The 17999-nt window shown below is 36.6% G+C and overlaps 1 protein-coding gene and 2 pseudogenes across 1 annotated transcript in view; 2 read left to right on the plus strand and 1 right to left on the minus strand.

The window, feature by feature from the left end:
- ATRN (attractin) overlaps positions 1–17999 on the minus strand; it is a 140470-nt gene that overhangs the window by 108431 nt on the left and 14040 nt on the right. The window lies entirely within an intron of this gene.
- On the plus strand, positions 1354–1472 carry LOC112471276 (annotated as a pseudogene).
- LOC112471186 lies at positions 16332–16449 on the plus strand (annotated as a pseudogene).

The raw sequence follows: 17999 nt of genomic DNA on the forward strand, positions 1-17999 counted from the left end.
TTACTTGTGCTTTTATTTCCAAGAATAGAATCTTAGGAGGAGGATTACCGGGCCAAAAGAACTATGAATGTTAATTGTTAACCAGGATGCCAAGTTATCTTCCAAAAGGCTGTAACAATTTACATTTGTATCTGAAATATATGAAAATATACTATTGTCCACATCTCCTCTGTATTAGGTGTTCTTGTTTCTTTTTAATTTTACCAGTTTTTAATTTGAAATTCCCTATATCCTAGTGAATGGTCAACAAGTGGTTACTGAAAATTTAGAGCGGTTTGAAAGTAGAAAGCCAGAAATATCAACCTCAAGTTTCAGATCAAGTTTTACAGCAGCAGTCCCCAATCTTTTGGGTACCAGGGACCAGTGTTCCTATGAGAATTTAATGGCTGATGATCTGAGGTGGAGCTGAGGCTGTGATGGTGGCACTGGGAAGTGGCTGCAAATACAGACGAGGCCGCAAATACAAATGAAGCTTCCCTCGTTTGCCTGCCGATCACCTCCTGCTGTGCGGCCTGATTCCTAACAGGCCATGGCCCAGTACTGGGGACTCAGGGGTTGGGGACCCGTTTCATAGTATAATTAATGATATAGGTATGGACACTGGTACTGCCTGTGACCACTTCACCAGTAGTCACACAAAGGCATCAAATTGAAACATAAAGACATTTCAACAATATAACACCAGAAATACAAAGAATTAACTCCTTGCTATGACCAATTTCCCAATCTGAGAATATGTTGAGGGTAATTCTGAAGTGAAAATGAATACAAGAAAAATAGAGGAATCCTCCATAAGAGGCAGGTTTCAAAGACGTCATCTTATAACTATTTCTTTCAAATTTACTTGTATTATTACCAGATAATGTGACCTCTAAAATCTCAACTTTTCTCATTTGTTAAGATTTTCCTTATGAGAAATGTATACTGAAATCCCATACTATGACTGCTCCATTAATGACATTTCTAACATTATATTTACTTTATGTATTTAGCTATTTAGCCATATAAGCTTATAACTATTAGATATTCATAAATTATCCCTTTTATTATGATAATAATCCATATACTAGTTTGTTGCTCAAATTAGAATTACTGATTCTTTTGTAGTTTTCCTGGACCTTACTTATCCAACTCTTTATTATTCATATTTCTTTAGCAAGTTGTCCTAAGTTTGTATCTTCTAAACAGGACATGGTTAGGTTTTGTTTCTTAACCTAGTCTGACCATTTTACTGGCACAACAGAATCTATTCACATTTAGTATAATGACTGCTATACTGATTTGATTCCTTCCAACTAAATTTTTAAATCAGCAATAATGAGGAGTAATTTATATACAATAAAAAGCAACCAAGTCTACGGCCATGCCACCACAAATGTGCCCAATCTCGTCTGATCTCAGAAGCTAAGCAGGGTCGGGCCTGGTTAGTACTTGGATAGGAGACCACCGAGGAAGACCAGGTGCTGTAGGTGTAAAAAATAAAAAAAACCCAACCACTTCAAGTGTACAATTTGATAACTTTTGTACAAACATGTTTAACTCCCCAAAGCAGTTGTCACCCTCAAAAGTTCCCTCACATGCCTTTGCAGGTACTCTCTCTAAGCACTAATCTTATTTCTATCATTATAGACCAGGTTAAGTGAACTTGATTAAACGTAATCACACAGAGATACTTTTCAATGGTTTGCTCCTTCCTATTCCTGAGTAGTAGTCTACTGTATGAATAACTTGTTTATCCATTCTCTTGTTGATGGACATTTGGATTATGTAGTTATAGGCTCTTATGAATGAAGCTGCTAAGCACACTTCTGTACAAGCCTTTGTGTGAACGTGTGTGGCCATTTTTCTTGGATAAATACATAAAAGTGGAATCATTAGATCTAGGTATAAATATGCACCTAAATTTTAAAAAACTGCCAAGTTGTATTCTAAGTGGTTGTATCATCTCACACTTTGATCACCAAAGTATGAATCTTCTCTGCTCTCAGGTCTCCCAGGACTATCCACCCTCTCCCGCTATGCCCCAGCCTCAAGCACAGGTTAAGTCTGCCCAACCATTCAGCAAACCAAACCAATTCCTGTGGAAGTCAGGAAGATCTACTACATTCCATGGGACTCTAAGCGAATAGCTGTGGAAAGAAGAAATAAACCAGGAGAGAAATATATTTTCTTCCCATTACTAAATGCAGGTACTTTGCCTTCCCTCTAGTAACAATAGATAAACTGTCTCAGTCTATCTAAGATCACACCCTCTACCTGGGTCCAGAATTCTCAACTCTACTCAATCAAGGGCATCACCAGAACAAACTTAATTTTAACCCCCCACTCTACACTTTTTCTCTCTACTGGGTCAGCATAAGATGAGTTGTTGAATTCTCTTCTTAAAAAATAATCTCCATCTCATGTTCCTCTCAGGTTACTGCTTCTTTTCTCAGACATCAAAAATTTTAAGTATTATCTACTCTCACTGATAATACTCTCAGCTCCTAATTTCTTTTTTCGTGTTTTTTTTATTTTCAATTACAACTGACATTATTATTTTATATTAGTTTCAGGTGTACAGTCACCTCCTAATTTCTTAACCCATTCCAGCTGGGCTTTAACCCTCACCCCCTCCTGAAATCCTTCTGTTAAGATATACAAGGGTGAATTCTCAGATCCCTTCTTCAATCGCTTTCCCACAGTATTTGAAATAGCTGACGACTCCTTTCTTAAACACTTTCTTCACTTGTTTCCAAAATCCTCCACCATTCTGGATCCACAGGTAGCTTCTTCCTAGTCCTTTAAGTCCACCAGTTTCTCTCAATCTCTAACAAAAGGAATGCCCCAGGGCTCCAATCTCAATCTGCTTCCCTCAATTCACTAGGTAGGTGATCTTGTACTGTCTCAAAGCTTTAAATACCGCCTACTTATATTACTAACAATGAAATTTTCATCTGTTATGTTTTCAGCAATAACACCATTCTCCTGATTATCCTAGGCCAAAACTATGACTACAAGCATATCTGCTCTGTAAAAAATGACTACTTCATTTTTTTCTCTCCAATATTTATCACTTTACTATTTTCTTATTACTAGTTAAAAATCTCTATAATATTAAAAATATATTTTTTAAACTGTGCACCTAGTGAAAAGATCATTGGTTTTTTCTCCTTTACTCAGTTAATGTTGTAAATGATATTGATTTTCAAATATTAAATCGATCTTGATGTTCTCAAACAAACCCAACTTGGTCATGATTTTTTTTTTTGGTCATGATTCTTTTCATATCTTTCTGGTCTGCTGTTTTCCTTCTTTGTCAGATTTTGGTAACAAAATTATGTTGGATGTATAAAAAAAAAAAAAGGGATTTCACCTCTTTTTCCTCTGCTCTAGAAGAGTCTGTGTAAGATTGGCGCTATTTCTCCTATAAAACTCTGGAAGAATTCACTGGTGCAGTCATCTTAGCCTGGAGTTTTCTTTTTAGTGTTTTTAGTGTTTTAGTGGTTTTACTAGAGTTTCACAAGTCATTTCAATTTCTCAAATTTATTGGAACAAACTTGTTAATAACATCCTCCTATTATTTTTCCAATATCTGCAGGATTTATAGTGATGTCATTTGTCATTATTATCAGTAATTTGTTTTTTCTCGTTATCAATCTATCACCTTATCAATTTTATTAGTCTTTTTTAACTCTAGTCTTTGTTAATCCTCTATAACAGCTTGCTGAAAAACAAAGGCTGAACACTATTTTCACTTTTCATCTTTTTTCATGCAAGTGAAAATACTTTTTTGGGTTTTGGATTTCTTTGTTAGCAAAAACAACTACAAATGTAGGTCTTTCATAAAAGGGAAGGGGCATAATGGGAACTTTCAAAAAGCACAGATATACCTGTATCAATGTTAAATTTACTGAAGGTAAAAACTGTACCTTAAGTCTCTTAAAACTATCACTATTCTTAGAAAACACATACTGAAGTATTTTAGTTGAACGGGTCAAGGACCATTATATAGAGAGAGCTTACTCCCAAATGGTTCAAGGAAAAAAAAAACTGAGTGTGTGGGGCTGGGGGAGACAGTGCATAAGTGATGGAGTATTTTTCGTTTCCTCTGTGCTTCTGTCCAGGTATTTTTTTCCAACTTACCTTACAGTTCACTGATTCTCTCTTCATCTATGTGTAAGGTTCTTAAAATCAGTTATTGTGTTTTCAATTTCCATTCTCTTACATTTTCTAATTCTCTGCTGAAATTATTGATCTTGTCATTTAAATTCTTAAAGATATTAATTATTTATTTCAAAGCTTGTTTCTAATCATTTTAATTGCCGACTCCCCTGTGTGTGTCTCCATTAATGTCTTTTTTGTTTCAAGATCCAACCAGAATCCTACATTGTATTTATTAATCATGTCTTCCTAGTATCCTTGAGCCTTATTTAATCATTTAAATTTTAGCTGATATAAAAGATTCACATGCAGTTATAAGAAATAACAGATTCCTTGTACACTCTGACCAGTTTCCCCAAATGGTAACATTTTTGAAAATTACAATATCACAGCCAAAATACTGACATTGATAAATCAATCTTATTCAGATTTCCAATTTTACTTATACTGTGTGTGTGTGTGTGTGTGTGTGTGTGTTCTATACAATTTTGTCACCTGTGCAGGTTCACGTATCTACCACCACAGTCAAGATACCAAACAGTTCCAACACTACAAGGACTCCTCATATTGCCCCTTTATAACCACATCCCTCCCCAACCACACCTTCCTGGTACACTACTCATACTTAACCCTCTAGCAATATTTAATCTGTCATTTTATCTTTAGTGATGTCTTTGTCACTCGTAATTTTCTTTGCATTAAAGTCTAATATTAATATAACTATTCATGCCCTTTTTAAAATTAATGTTTGCTTGGCAGTTTTTCCATTCTTTTACTTTCTACCTACCTACTTTGTTGAATCTAACGTGACTTTCCTATAAGCTGCTTATAGTGGAATTATTGATATGTTAAGGTTTAAGTATGCAACTCTATTATTTGTTTTATATGTTTCTCTGGTTCACATGCTTTTGTTTCTCTCTTTTTTTGCCTTCCTGTGGGGGTCACTTGAACATTTTTTAAGATTCCATCTTGATTTATTTATTTTTTTATCTTATGTATAGTTTTCTTAGTGGTTACTCTAGGTACTGGAGTACACATATGTGAGAAAACAATCTACTGGTAATGGCATTTTACTACTTTGAGTGCAGTATGGAAACCTAACTTCCATTTAGGTCCTTTATCTTCACTAGTTTAAAAAGCATCATATTTAGTGTTAGATTTTATGCAATAAATGATATCTGACTGCTAAAACCCAAGAGGAAAAAGAGTGTCTATTATTGTATGTACCCATATTTCTGCTCTCTTCATTATTCCTTCTTTTGTGGTGCTCCAAGATGCATTCCTTTATCATTTTTGCTTAAAGAACTTCCTATAGCCTTTCTTGAAGGGTAGGTCTGCTAGCAACAAATTCTTTTCGTTTTCCATCATCTGAGAATGTTTTAATTTCCCTTTAATTCCTAAGGTACAGTTTTGCTAGACATAAAATTCACAATTGCTAATTCTTTTATTTCAGCACTTGGCCCCCATGGTTTCAGATGAGACAACTGTTATTTGAATTAGGGTTCCCTATAGCAGTGGTCCCCAACCTTTGTGGCACCTGGGACCGATGCTCCTATGAGAATCTAATGCCTGATGATCTAGGTGGAGCTGAAGCTGTGATGCTAGCACTGGGGAGCGGCTGCAAATACAGATGAAGGTTTGCTCGCTCGCCCACCTCCTGTGATGCAGCCCAGTTCCTAACAGGCCATGGACCACTACCAGTCCGTGGCCCAGGGGTTGGGGACCCCTGCCCTTTAGGTAATACATCATTTCTCTCTAGCTGCTCTCAAGACTTTTGTTTTGCCTTTAGTTTCTGGGTTGTTTTGTTCCACTGGTCTGTTTATTCTTTCGCCAATATCACACTTCCTTGATTACCGTAGCTTTACGGTTAAGTCTTGAAGTCAGGTAATGTCAGTCCTCCAAATTTGTTCTTTGCTTCAATACTGTGTTGGCTATTCTGGGTGTTCTGTCTCTCCTTTTAATCTTTAGAATCAGTATGTCAATATTCACAAAACAACTTTGTTGGGGTTTTGATTAGGATTATGTTTAATCTATAGATCAAGTTGGGAAAAACCGATACCTTGACAATACTGAGTTTTCCTATCTATGAATAGGGAATATCTTTCCATTTGGTTGAGTTTGTTCACCAGTTCTGAAGTTTTCCTACTATATATCTTGTACATATTTTGTTAGACCTATACTTAAATATTTCGTTTTGGGGGGTACTAATGCAAATGGCACTGTGTTTTTAACTTCAAATTCCACTTCTTCATTGCTGGTATATAGGAAAGTGACTTCAATATATTAACTTTGCATCCTGTGCCTTTAGATTTGGGTCTGTAGGTTTGTTTCTTTTGCCAAATTTAGTAAATTTTCAGCCATGATTTCTTCCAAATGCTCTTTCAGCCCCACTCAATTTCTCTTTTCCTTCTGAAACTCCGACTATATGAATGTTAGATATTTTGTTCCACAGATCATGTGTTTTCTGGTCTGTTTTCTCTTTCCTGTTTACATTGGGTAAATTCTATTGTTGTTCTCAAGTTTATTGATTCTATCCTCTGTCATTATCACTCTACTACTAAACCCATTCAGTAAGCTTCTTTGTAATTATGTTTTAAATTTTAAATTTTCCATTTGGTTCTAATTTCATTTCTAATATGGTTCTAATTAATTTTATTTGGTTCTCTGCTGAGATTTTGTATTTTGTTTCAAGATAATATTTAATTGATTCTAAAGCATTTTTATGACACTGCTTTAAAATTCTTGTCAGAAAATTCCAACATCTGATTCATCTTGTGTTGGTGTCTATTGATTGTCTTTTCTGATTCAAGTTGCAGTTTTCTTTGTTATTGGTATGACAAGTGATTTTCTACTGTTATCTTGAACATTTTGCCTACTATGTTAGAAGTCACTAACATAGGGTCTTACCAAATTTTTTATTTTAGCAAGTAGTCACCTTGGTTTAGTTTTAGCATGTAGATCTGGTCTACTTTTCTGGGCTATTATTCCAATGGCAGATTAATTTCCAGAGCCTCTGTGGTATTATTTGGCCTGCTTGATTCATCTAGTGCTACTGGGTTCACACTGGTCCCTGTTGGTACTGCCTGAGGGGATAAAAGGAGTTTCCCCAAGCTAGGCAGCTAGGTATCTCTTGGTGGGGAAGTGGTGTGGTAGCCCTAGGTTGCCCCCCACCCCAGCTTCCCCAGTGTCTATGATTGAGAAAGGCAAGTCTCAAGCCCGCAGAGAAAAAAAGGCTTCCCGGAATGTGCCGCTTGCTATAGGTGGGTCCCTCCGGCCAGTTCAATCCACCTGCCCCTGTGTCTCTGAATAGGTTCTCTGAGAAGCAGCTCAGGCCCACATGGCCAAAGACACTTTCCTAGGCTAGGCCACTTGTAGCTGTGTCCTTTTTAAAAGTAGTGCCCATCCTGGTATCTTTGGGTGGGGGAGAAAAATTTCAAGTCCCCAAGGGCAAAGATGTTTCTCATACTGGAATGTTTGCTGTACTGACATCAGTTCTGCCTCCCTGCCTTGATATTTCTCAGCAGAAAAGAGGTCTCAAGACAGGTGAGGAAGGAGGGTGCTACTTCTCCCAATTGATCACCTTTGCCATTGTTGTCAGGCTTGCATGATGCTTTCAGAGGAACTCCCATTTGATTCAAGGGAGGAATGAGCCTACCTGAACTGCTAGGTCAAGGGGTCAGAAAAAGCATGTCTAGGTGGCCTTCTAATGGGTGATGGCATGCAAGATGTCCTATAGCTATACTGTTCTTATAGTCCCATGATCCCAAACCAGCTCATACAACCTTTCAGAGTTATTTGGTTTTCTGAACCAATTCCAAGATTTACAGTTGGACTTAGCAGGGAAAAATGGGTCTATACCATCTCATCTGTACTGGAAGTCTCCCTATGAATCTGTTTCAATTATCTGTTTTCTCTCTTGATTTTCAGTCAATTCTTTTATTTTTATATATCTAGTTATTTTTTATTGAATGTGAGACTACATTTTATAAACATTTATCATGTTATAAATATAATATAGTTATATACAAACATATATTGTAAATTATCACTGAATATATATAAACTGTACAGATAACTTGAATCAATGGGTTGAGGCATCTTCCTCCAGAGATTTACATTTGCTTCTAGCATGTAAAATCTAGAATAAAGGAGCAGATCTCCTTAATCCAATCAAGGATTAAGGTGATTTGAAAACTAGGCTTCAGCCTTCCTGAGAGCTGATCTATTTTTAGTTCATCCTTAAGCATAGGGTATAGCTGATCCTTCATGGTTCCCAACTAAAAGCCTGAAGAGTTTTTCAGTGCCCCTTTTTATTTGCAGGCCTTGACTCCAATTTTGCCCCCAATTCTACATGATTACCAAAAACTGCCTAGAATCTCAAGCTCTCTGCCACCAATTTCTGCTCAACCTCTTAGCGACACGGTTCAAATCAGCCACTCACTCACTTTATGAGAAAAGCTGTACCAAAAGTTGGCCTCACCACTCTGAGCTTTCCTTCTAAAATTTTGGTTTCTCAAGTCCTTGCTTTCTGTCTAGCTCACTCTCTAAAACCTTCGAACAGATTTGAAATATATATATTTCCCAGCTTTTCTAGTTGTTTTCAGCTGCAGTGTTGGCTTAGAAAAAGCTCTTCTACCATTGATAGAAACAAATTTCCCCAGTAGCTTGTTCTGTGATATGAAATTATTAGTGAAAATTATTAGAGAACAGAGATTGGCACCTGAAATGCTTAATACTACTTATGATGGTTTCTAGGATTTTTCAGGAGAGAACTAGGAAATACACTTTTAAAAAAGAAAATACATCAAGAGTTCATACTTACATTTCCAAATCAAGGTTAGGATCCCAGGATTCTTACCCAGCTTCGCTGACTGTATCTCTTTTCTACACCAAAATCTAGGGCCCCAATCTAATATAATTATCCATTTGCTTTGCCTTACAACATACACCTCCAGAATAATAATAGCAATATTACCGCCAACTATATGATTACTAAAAAGAGTTTACAATGTCTTTGCAGTTGTTTGTCCTTGTGAGTATATCTCACTAGAAACATATAGTCAAATTACTTACTATGTTTCAAAGCCACCTGAAATACTCTCTATGTGCTTCTGTCTCAAACTTGTTTAGATTCATTTATTTCATTTGGCATTTGATTTTTAGGGACTGCCTTTTCTCCCAATTTATTTTTGTTTTATAATATGGTAAAGGATCTGCATGATTCTAAAGCATAATCCACAAAACAAAGTGCATTGAGATATACAAGAATCCATTGGGTGGCATGCCATATTTTATTTAACCAGTCCTCTGATGTTCTGAGCCTAGACAAACCTGCTGATTTTTTTTTTTAATAATTTAAATTCACATAAATATTTAAATGGTCTCACTGTGGTGGCCAGAACAATGAACTTGCTAGTATTCTGTGTGGCCTTTCCTGCCACAACTTTATGCCAAAAAAAACTATATAAGCAAGAAACAAAATATACTAACAAAGCCTCTGCCCAAACCACTGATAAACAGAGTTCTCAACTAGAGAATATCACCCACAGAGCTTTAAAACACACAAATGACAAATAATGGGGCCTCAATTACAAACCATCTCAAGTGAAATCTAGCATTGCACTGGTGTCTTTAAAAGCTTCACAAATGATTCTAATATATACTCCAAAATCAAAATATAATGAAAAAGTTTATGAAAATTATTCACATTAACAGCACTAAAATAAAACAGATTAAGTATCTGTTCTAATTATTTAAAAATAATAAATCTATAAATGACATAACATTACAAATGAATGTTGTATGCTTTAATGTTTAGGATATCCTACTATACCCATTCACGATGTCAATTAAAACTAGAAAATAATAGGCCCCCTCATTTAAAAAAAATAAAAAATCACCTACTTTGAAAGACTCAATAAAAGGGACAATGTCTTTGCTCAAATCTGTCCTTGAATCCAGTTCTCCATGATCCCCCTATAAATAATCCTATCTGCTGCATTCATGGTTTCATTTACAATCTATATGCTAGTAACTACCAAGCTACATTTCCAGCACAAAGCTAGACCCATGTTTCAGACCCACATTTCCTAAGTCATTGATCTAAGTCATTAAATCCCCTGATCTTAACTTCTTGCCTTTTTTTTCACCATTTCGTCATCACCCACCCTATCTTTTAAAACTTACCAATTCTTCCTTCGCCTCACCCATTCGTTCAGCTTATAAAACTGTTCTCATTTTCCGTCCCTTTTTCCTCCACTGCCAATGCCAATACTCTAGTTCAAATTCTCATCCAAGCTTTGTCTCCTGCAACAGCTCAGCCAAGTTCTCTGGCCAGTTCTCTACATCTGATCACGTCAAACCCTACTTGGAAACCTTTTCTTGCCTTAGAACTGCATGAAAGACCCATGGCTAAACTTCTCTCTCCTGGTCCGTCCCAAGCCACTGCTTCCCAGACTGAGCAGCCCATATTGCAGCAATACCGAATATCATTCTCCTCCCTCAACTCACCTACCCTTAAGTCCTCAAGCCTTAGCACATCCTGGCTTTTCTGTCTAGAAAAACTTCCCTTCTTCCCTCCCTCTTGCTTCCTCACCTAGTAAACTCCTAACCACCTTTTCAGAACTCCGTTCAAATGTTCTCTGGAATTCTGGGAATTGTACCCAATGTTTTTTGTACTGAGTGATGCCTTATCTGTATGGAGACTCACCATGTAGTCTGATTATTACTAATAGAAAATCTCTGCCTGCCAGCCTAACATGATTTTCTCAAGGACACACTGCATTTACTCCTTTTTCTCTACTGCCTAAAACATCATAGATGTTCACGTAACGTTTGCTGCCTAAGAAAGTTCCAGCAAAGTTTCACAGCAACAAAAATTTTTAAGCTCTTATCGTTAACAAAATTTACTACAAAGAAAGCCAAGGATAAACTCTTCTATATATCCATGACAGTCTGGAGAAAAAAGCATTTCAGAAGCTAAAGAACTGGAGGTAGCCTTTGTTCAAGACATCTAAACACTGACTCCATCACCTCAGATGGAGAGGTGCCTTGTGAATGCCTAGTTTGGTTCAAGAACCAGGAGAGTCCAATAACTTATATAAAGCATTCCACTAAGCAGCCATATAAATATTGTTTGTATTATGTCTTTCTAAATAGCAATAAAACTCAGAGCATAAAAGGGCAGCACAACAACAGAAACTGATAGTTCCAGAACCAACAAAACTCAACCCTGCAATGAAACCAGGAGCCAAAACATATGATTCTGACAGAAGCTATATTTGGTTCTGTTCTGTGAGGCCCCTTGTTTCTTCTAGGTCTCTAGATACAACGTTAGCAAATAATTTGAGATATTAATTTTATGTGGGGGGACTATCTCTTCCCGTTTAACTACAATCCATCTGAAATGATAAAATAGCCCTAAATGACCTTTGCTGGCTTCTTCTATTTTATCCCCTTCATCAAATATATGACCAATTTATGATACAACTGTCATCAAAGGCTTCCTTAGATTCACCCCTTCATCTCCATTCCCACTGCAACACTCCAACCCAAGACCAAACAATTCATAGAACCCTTACTGCCAAAGCCTTTGGGTACAGTCACAGCTTCTATGAACTGCCCACAGCCAGAACAACATTCCTAAAGCACCGATGTCACCATATTACCACTCTTGTCAAGTGTTTACAATGACTGCACAGACTTTGGAACGAAGTTCAAACTCCTGATCCTGACATTCTAGCTACTAAGAATGTCAATCCTTCTCACCGTGATAAGCCAGTTCCTGTCACTCTCCCTCAAACACTCCATGCCCATTTTCATCTCTACTGTGCTTTTACTCATTCCAAATTCCCTCCTCTCTTCCTGGAAAACAAATCGAGCTACTCACACACATTTTCCCCTATCTAGTATACGCTCTTGATCTTTCTTGTGTATCCGATAACCAGAATCTCTCATAGTACCCTGAATATTAGACAAAAATAAACACAAAATAGGACTGCATTCAACCGAAGATCAACCCTGCTGGCAATCAGCTCTTTGTAACTACACCCTTTTCAAAGAGTCCATGTAAATATGTAATGAAAGGCAAGAAAAAGCAATGTGCAAGGTTAAAGAAACAAAAGAAGCTTAAGGATACTGACATTTAACTCCAACTCCAGCTAGCCATCTGACACATTTTATTTGTATACCACCTTATACTTTTCAGAATTTTTTTATGGTTATTTAAGACTACAAAGACATATACAATCTGGCTCCTGCCTACAAATGGAGAAAAAAGAATATAAGCAGATTCTTAAATAAATGTTAGCGATTAAATAGTTGGGATTGACGATACTTTGGAGGTAAGGAAAAAAGAAGTAAGGAACACATGCTGGTTTTTGACCTGAGCGGTACCACACATGTGTTGAGAAAACTGGGAATTGAACAAGCCTGGAGTAAAAATCAAGAGTTCCATTTTACAGTGTTTAAAGTTCTGGGACTAAGGAGAACTTCTGAATATAAGCTGTATTAGAGGTTTGAGTGCAGATAAACAGAGAGCACCCTGAAACACTCCAATTTTCAGAGGTCTGAAGAAGAAAGAGTCTGCAAATGAACAAATAGTCAAGTATACGGGGGAAATCAAGGGGAAAAATAGACAAGAAAAAGAAACATGGAGTATACAGATCAGAAATAAACTGTCACAGTTTATTGCCCTCATGATTATTAACATAGAAAACAGGAGAATCCACAGTCAAGCTATTGATACTACAAAAATTTAGGAAGGTTTCCTAAACGAATTTGACATATAAGAAAATCAATGCTGCTTTTGCACCTCTGCCATCACCATGATTTTAAGACTCAGCTAGCCTCTGGTACAAAGAGGAAGAGAGAGTTTAACACTCCATCCCCACCAAGTGAGTCCAGCCAAGTTCCAGATTAGACCCAGACAGGTGAGTAAATTCAGCATAGATCAGCCAAGTTGCCCAGACAACCAAAGAAACGCATAAGCTAAAAATTACTTAGTGTTACAATGATAACTCTAATAAAAACAATAACAATAAAAAGTTCATTCCCATGTAGTAATCAATTAGGTTATAGTCGAAGCAATAAAATTATGCATCTAGGGATAAATCCAATAAAAGTATATCAGACCATTTTGAAAAAAGTTACAAGAATTTACTTAAATACATAAAAAGAAACTAAATAAATGGAAATGGAAAGCATGTCTGGATGGGAAAATTCTATATCATAAAGATGATAAATTTCCCCAGGCTAATCTCAGTATCAGACGAAATTCCAATCAAAATCTCAACAAGGACTTATACTGAAATTAGAGGAGTAAAGAGCTAAAAACAACAAAGACAAACTTGAAGTTTTATATGACTAAGGTGTATTTCAAATCTATAGGGGGAAAACATACTATTCTCTAAATGGGACTGTGACAACTGCTTACCAAATAAAAATAATTAGGTCATTACAACAAACTATACATAAAATTACAAGTAGATAAAAAGAACAAAATGTGAAAAAGCAAAAATTTTAATCACTAAGGAAGAAAGATAGGAGAGCACCTTTACGACATCAGTATAGGGAGGAAATTTTTTTAAATATAACACAAAAAAGTACAAGCTATAAAGGAAGAGTAATAAAACTGACTACATTAAAATTTGTTAAAATTTCTGTTAAAAAGACACCATAAAGAAAGTTAAAAACAAGTCATGAGTTACTGCTACTGCTAATGTAAACTGGGTAAATCTCTATGGAAAGTTACTTGGCAATAAAATTTTAAATGCATATATCTCTCTGATGAAGCAATTTTACTTCTAAGAATTAATCCTAAAGGCAGACTCCACAAATGTATAACATGACATGTGTACAAGGTCAGTCAACACTTCTACATAAATTAAGGCACATCCATACAATGAAATACCAAATAATTTTTTTAAAAGAATGTACTGGTATGAAACTACTTCCAACATGATACTGTTTAGTGAGAGTGAAAGGATAAAAGCATAGTATGGGTAGTGAGTACAGCATACCACTTATGTAAAAAAAAAGTGGGGGGAGGATACAACATATATAATTGCTTACATATGAAGCCAACATATCTGGAAGGCTACATAAAAACCTGATAACAAGTGACTACTCCCAGGAAGGTAAACTTTCCACCATATACTTTTTTGTAGCTTTTGAATGTTACCTATTTTTTAAAAAGACCATAGTTTATCTATTCCAAGATATGCCTTTTTTCTCATTTAATAGCTCTGAAATTAAAGTGCTTCTTAGAACTGATGTCATTTCTTAATTATATTAGAAGTATTTTTCTTTGTTAGTAGTACCTAAAATAATGGTGTATCTTATATGCATTGGCACCTTAGATTCAACAAAATTAACTAAAAAATTCATAATAGCCTTTTTACTTTGGAATATAATTTTAGATTTACAAAAAAGTTGCAAAGATGATACAGTGAATTCCCAGACACCTCTTACCCAGTTTTACTTAATGTTAACAGTTTAGATGACCATGGTACCTTTGCCAGACTAAGAAACCAATATTGGTATATTTGTATTCCCTAAACTCCAGATTTTAGTCAAAGTTCTCCAGTTTTTATACTAATGTACTATTTTCTGTTACAAGATCCAATCCAGGATATAACATTACATTTATTCATCTTGTCTCCTTTGGTCTGTGACAGCTCCTTAGTGCTTCCTTATTTTTTATACCCTTGACAGTTTTGAGAAATACTACCCAGCATATTGTAGAACGTCCCTCAATTTATCTGATGTTTATCTCATGATTAGAATGGGGTTATGGGTTTTGGGGGAAATACCACAGAGGCAATATTTCCTCTTAATCACATCTTATCAGGGGGGCACCCTGATTATTTGGTTAAAGTAGTATTTTCCAGGTTTCTCCACTGTAGTTACCTTTTTCCCCTTTCTATGTTCTATCCTTTGGATAAGAGTCACTAAATCAAGCCTATACTCAAGGGGAACAAAAGAGATAAATTACATTCCACATCCTGGAAGGGTAAGTATCTACTTATATTATTCGGAATTCTTCTATAAGATTTGTCCCCTCTCATCATTTATTTACTTATCCAATCATTTATAGGTAAAAATTTTAAACTGCAAAATAAAGTAAGACAAGCTTTCACTAGGAAATCATTGCTATACATATAATCCCAGGATTACTATCCAGAATATATGAATAACCCCTATAAATCAATAAAAAAGGACAAACAATCTAATAGACAAATGGGCAAAGGCAAAAAAAAGCAATTCATATAAAAGTAAACCCAATGGCCTTTAAACACATGAAACTCTCACTAGTAATAAAGCGAATGTAAAATCAAACTGCCAAATACCATTTCATACTCATTAGACTGGAGTAAAAAAATAACTAGAACACCCAAACATGAATAATGGGAGTAAAAACTGGACCAATCCCTTTTAAGAACAATTCAGCAATATCTAAAATTGAAGTAAGTGCTTTGACCCAGCAATTTTACTCCTAGGAATATACTCCAGCGAACAGCCTTCAAACTGAACTGGGTTGGTACATGAAAATGAGATATACGGTCTAGACAGTTTAAATGGAATATATTTCTAAACAATATCTTCCACACCCTCCCTTTCTTAAAATGAATCTGTCTGGGGAAACGTACACAGTCTTGCTGGTCTGCCATCCCTTATAATCTATAGAGGGAAGCATGTTCCACCTGGCAAAAACAAAGGCATACCTCTACCACTAGAATGCAAAAACTTCTGGGGCCCCTAACAAAGAAAATCCAAAATATCAGTGCCCATGCTGAGAAAGTAAATGACTCGAGAAATGACTGGGTAACAAATCTTTTTGGAAATCAGGTGTTTTCCAATTTTTTGCTTTCTACAAAACTGAAAGCAGATATCACTCAGCTGTCACCTAGCAGATACTTTAAAAGAATTTTTCATCAGAGATTACCATTTGACTTTTGGCACATAATTTAAAAGTTCAAATACTTTTAAAGTATTTTGAGAGATGCTGCCACATCAAAATTTCTTCTGTCTAAATATACTTAATATTTATTAACAAGGTTTCTCAGTTTTACATTTACCAAAAGAAAAAAAAAAAGAATACAATTTATACTGAACTCTGTCTCATTCCAGTGGCCAGTTGTATCAACCACAGAATTTTTAAAAGTACTACGAATAAAAAATGCTTTTCTGTCTATGGCCATGCCACCCTGAACATGCTCGATCTCGTCTGATCTCGAAGTTAAGCAGGGTCGGGCCTGGTTAGTATTTGGATAAGAGATCACCTAGGAATACCGAGTGCTGTAGGCTTTAAAAAAATAATAATAATAAATAAAATAAAAATAAGAAATGCTTTTCCAATAAAAACCTATTATGTTTAAAAATTATTTATACAAATTTGTATTATATTTATATGGTTTGCTCAGTTGTGTATTAAAAATCACCAAAATGATTAGTTAATTCAGAAGAAAATTTTCAACATGTAAGGTCTCATGGTCTCAGGAAGCTGAAAATTTCATTTACATAACAAATCTTCATTATAGAGACATATCATTAAGATACTCAAGAAACTTATCTTTGAACCCATCCATGGCCACCAAGCCAGCTCCAAAATCCACAAAGATAGATGCTACTTTGTGCAAGACCTCACCCTAAGTCTTCAACTGGCTGTTGCTGTCGAATCAATGTTTTGCATGCATAGTTGATCAGGTTTGACCACTATAAGACCTACTGGGGATGGTGATAATGAGCAGTTCACCATCTTGCCCCCAAAGCACAGGTGCAAACACAGTTACCAGAAAACCTAGCTGTTAAGAAAGCCTGTACTTTCGGAGGAGGAAAAAAAAAATGGCGTAGATGATAAAGGCTCTGTTCATCCCTCTAGCGACCAAATCAAGGAGCAGAAGCACGGAAAAATCGCCTGACATCTAGATGAACAAGCTATACAACTAGGGAGAAATCCAAGTAGGGAGAAATCCAACTAGAGAGAAATCCAAGAAATCACCCTGCAACGGCATAAGGTGGGATGAGGTGAGGACTCAGGGCTGCCCAGTCTCAAGAGGTTGAGGGAGACGGAGGCAACGGCAGAAGCCTCTTAAAGGGGCCATATCCATGAGCAGATTTTCACGGTTACGGACCTGCTCACTCTGAGCACCAGTGCCGATTTGGCTGCACGTAGGAGGCACCAGGGAATTCCAGGGAGACACTGTTAGAATTAGGGCTGAGATGAGACTAGCTCTGTAGAGAAGTGCTGGAGGTATCCATTGTTCCTTGCTGAGCCCTCCCCTCTATCAGTGCAGCAGACACCTTGCTGCCATAGCTGTGAGGTCATCAAACTGGATAACAGAGGTCGCTCTGCCCAGAGGATTCCCTGAAACCCTGCCTCCCCCAACTCATGACCCCACCCAAGCCACATCCAGGTATATCTTCAGTGAGTCAGGTGCTCCTTGCTGAGCAGTGCCTAGACTCACACTGGAGGCAGCTGGCCTCGGTTTCTGGTGTGGCCTTTTGAAGCAACTATGAGCACAGCATCTATGTGTTGCTTGCTGAATCTTAACAGGTGGCCCCTGAGGGGCAGAGGCTTGGACTAAATTTGTCCTGCAGCTGAACCCCTCTCAGGACTGTGCCACTAGACACCTACTTCACAAATCCACACTAATAAGAAGGGGAGACTTAGGAGCTTTGCTTCGTACATAGAAACAGACACGGAAGGGCAGCCAAAATGGGAAGACAAAGAAGCAGAAACCATATGAGAGAACAGAGATCCAGAGAGAATGGAGTCAAGTAATCTAACAGATGCAGAGTTCAAAACACTGGTTATAAAGATGCTCAAAGAACTTTTGGGAAGTGTAGATAAATTC

The sequence above is a fragment of the Pteropus alecto genome, unplaced genomic scaffold, assembly GCF_000325575.1.
Source record: "Pteropus alecto unplaced genomic scaffold, ASM32557v1 scaffold45, whole genome shotgun sequence".
Lineage (NCBI taxonomy): Eukaryota > Metazoa > Chordata > Mammalia > Chiroptera > Pteropodidae > Pteropus > Pteropus alecto.